A 3,867-nucleotide genomic window follows, 5' to 3' on the forward strand; every position below is an offset into this window, starting at 1 on the left:
CCCTGGGTCGCACAGCCAGCGGGGTTTTCCCGCGGTCACTGCCGACCCCGCCGGCTGAGGACAGGCCGCAGAGCGACTTGCGGGAGAGAGAGCGGTCCCGGGGGACGTCGGAGGGAGGGTCCGGCCAGGCGGCCCCCGGTCGTGACGGCAGCGACACCCCAGAACGCGTCCAGGTCACTTTGTGTCCTTGGGTAGTTGGCTATTTGCGCTGCCCTGTTGACTTTTATTGTATACAGAACTGTTTTCGTTTAGTTGTGTGTAACTTTATTTCAACAATGAAGGAGTGGAAAGTAACATCTCATTTTTTTTTCTGTAAAACAGATTAAAGATCAAATTAAAATGTTGTGAATATATTTTAATTTTATAAGTTGGAACATGCCTCGCCAAAAAAAAATCTGTTTCTTCGGGAGGAAGAGGATGTTTTGAACTATTTTGCGTTCCTCTACTCCAGGCCTGTAATGGTTGTTTTTTTTTTTACCTGGTAGCTCAAGGAAGTCAGAGTGTCAACGTTACAGTTTTGCAGGTAGGTACCTCAAAGAATAGACAAGGGTGGGTTGTGACAATATTAGCTGGAGAACGCAGAGAACACGTTTGCTAAGGGAAATGAGAGTTTGGTTTTAGACAGGTTTATGTTGAAGGCCCTGGGGCAACAATCATGGAACTATGCTTATTAGACAGTTGAAGGTGTTTATGACTCGAGAGAAATGTCTAGGAAAAGTGGACATGGAAAGAGGAAATAGAGTGATTTGATATCTCTCCAATAAAATATTTCTACCTCAAGGTCTGTTGATTTTAATCATGGGGCAGTTCATTAAAGGTTAACAGATCTTGAGTGGTGGAAGGAAGTGTGGTTTAAGTAAACATATTCAATATTGTAATTTCTATGGGAACTTATTTTCAAAATATAAGCTACAGAGAGCACAAAATGTTTATATTAACAGAAAGATTTAAAAAGTTGGGAAGCACTAATATATAATGTAGTTAAAGCTTTGGGAGGAAATGAAATTGCCAAGGAGAGCATGTGAAATGAGATAACTGATTAAAAGCGTGGTTGATGAAATAGTGAAAGAGATGGAGGAAATGCCACAGAATTGGAAAGAGACTGCAAACATTAGAATCATATGGGCTTCACTACTTGGCCTCTGGGTAATTTTGAGCCCCAATTTTAATCTGTTAAAAGGGGGTAATACTTCTCAGGGATGTTGTGAAGGTTAAATGAACATTTTTGAATGCTTAGTACAGTACCTGGCACAGAGGAGAGCTCCTTAAGAGCTCTGTAATTATATCCTAGTGAGCGCTGCACCAGTTCCTTCATCCCCAGGACAGGTAAGATTAATACTTGAAAAATAAGTATTTGATTTTGGCGTTTCAGGTATCATTGATTTCCTTAAGGGTAATTTGAGTGGGTGGCGGAGATGAGTACAGTACTAGATAAAAATGATCAGCTTGAAGTTCAGACAGGTTGAGTGTACTCTTTCAAAAAAAAAAATTGTTATTTTAGGAAAGTATAATGGAGGGAAGACTTGATCTTTGGAAGGTTTAGAGGATGTGGGAAAGATTTAAGCATGCTTCTGTTGAGGAACATTTTTTCAAAAAAGGAAGTCCATTTTATGTTCTTGTGAAAGATGAGTTGTGTGTCTTATTTACTGTGAAGAGGAAGGACAGTAACATAGTTGCACCCTATACTGTTAGACTCACCCTTGACTGCACTGAAGGTGGTAATTCGGAGCAATAAATAAACAGGAAGTCTGCTTTACTCGATAGTTAGTAATTTTCTAATCTATTATCCGAGGTTAGTTTGTAAAAATATTACTGGAACCTAAATCTTTTAGCAGCCACAGAAAGGACGTGGCTATAGTCAGTAAGGATAGAAACCTCCTTTTTATTGTCCAGTGGTCAGGTCTGTTGGTAAGAGGATGGGGTTTGTCTTAAAGTAGATCTTGAAAATATGCTGGAAAACATTCCTTCAGAGGAAGGGTAGACATTCAAGAAGTGAATGGGGGCGGGGTTATTTATGGTCAGAAACTATGTTCAAGAGTTATATTAGGCAAAATTGGAGAACATTGAGCAGAATCATGATCTAATTAAATGAATATGTGGCTGCGAATCAAGAGAAATGAATTTTATTAATTACCTGCCCTATCCCTAACTAGTTTTATGACCTTGAGCAAATGTTAACCTTTCTGGCAGGGCATAGTGGCTCAAGCCTGTAATCCCAGCACTTTGGGAGGCCGAGGTGGCGGATCACAAGGTCAGGAGATGGAGACCAGCCTGGCTAACATGGTGAAACCCCAGCTCTACTAACAATACAAAAATTAGCTGGGCATGGTGGTGTGCGCCTATAACCCCAGCTACTCAGGAGGCTGAGGCAGGAAAATCACTTGAACCCAGAAGGTGGAGGTTGCAGTGAGCTGAGATCGCGCCATTGCACTGCAGCCTGGGCGACAGAGCGAAACTCCATCTCAAAAAGAAAAAGAAAGTTAACCTTTCTATGCTAGAATTTCCTTATCTATAAATGAAGATAATACTGTTTAGTCTACTCCACAACTTTCTGTGATTATCAGAGATCTAAATCTGATCTTTCAGATTACCTCACACATATCCAAATATAAATTTTTTATTCTAGAATCTAGACAAATTAATTTTATAATACTTACCACTTTTTTTTCTTTATTTTGCCTAAGCCTCTTCACCTGGCTTAGCAAGAATTTTTTCCTGTCCATAGCAAACCTAGTTTAGATTCAACCTTTATCTCCTGCTCATTTGGGTCTTGAATAATAATCACTCCTGTTTGATTCATTTGCCAACTATTAATATGTTGTTTTCTGAAATGTGTTCTGGTCTATTTTTATTATTTAATTTGCACATTTCATAGTCTCACTATCCTGGTGAATTGAAGGGCTTAAGGTTATATATAAGGTTAAATTCTTAGTTTTGCAGGCTAAGTGTATGCAAGGATAGGATTGGTTAGTGACTGTGGCACTGAAGTTAATGTCTCAGGTGAATGTGGGCTGGGAAACCAGGGTAAATTCAGCATTATCAGGCCTGTGAACACATCCTAAGTGAAGGATCAAAAATGGAGAGGCTGGGCTAGGTGGCTCACGCCTGTAATACCAGCACTTTTGGGGGCCACGGTGGGAGGATCACTTGAGTCCAGGAGTTTGAGACCAGCCTGGGCAACATAGGGAGACCCTGTCTCTACAGAAAATGAAAAAATTAACCCCGTTAGACTAGTGCACACCAGTGGTCCCAGCTACTCGGGAGGCTGAGGTGGGAGGATCACTTGAGCCCAGGGATCTAGGCTTCAGTGAGCTATGATTGGCCTCTGTAGTCCAGAGTGAAACCTTGTCTCCAAAAAAAAAAAAAACAAAAAAAACAAAAGGCAAGACAGGAGGATTCAGAATTTGGGAATATATGGTAATGGATGCCTCAAAGCAACATAATTCAGAGGCTACTTGGCACCTCCATCAGCTGTTACAGATAATGAACCAGTTCAGAGGTTATATCTTACATACTGAACTAAATTGTAAATTCCTTTAGGGTGGTATGAGACACATACTTGGCCATGACTATAAAATAATCTGTCTGCCTGCCTCATTTCCTGCTTTCCTCCTGTTTTGATTGAGCACTAACAATGTGCTATGGCCAGTGAAGCTTGTTTACTGTTATACTCGTAGAAGTCTTATCGTATAAAATTTCAAACATTTATAATCCACATACAGTAAAGTACAGCCATGTTAAACATTATGTATCTAAATATGAATTTATGTATTCTAATAAATATGTATATCCATGTAGTTACCACTAAAATGAAAATACAAAACATTTTGTCATCTCTGAAGGATGCCTCATTCTTTCCAGTCTCCC

Source organism: Mandrillus leucophaeus, unplaced genomic scaffold (assembly GCF_000951045.1).
Source record: "Mandrillus leucophaeus isolate KB7577 unplaced genomic scaffold, Mleu.le_1.0 Scaffold50, whole genome shotgun sequence".
In the NCBI taxonomy this organism is placed as follows: domain Eukaryota; kingdom Metazoa; phylum Chordata; class Mammalia; order Primates; family Cercopithecidae; genus Mandrillus; species Mandrillus leucophaeus.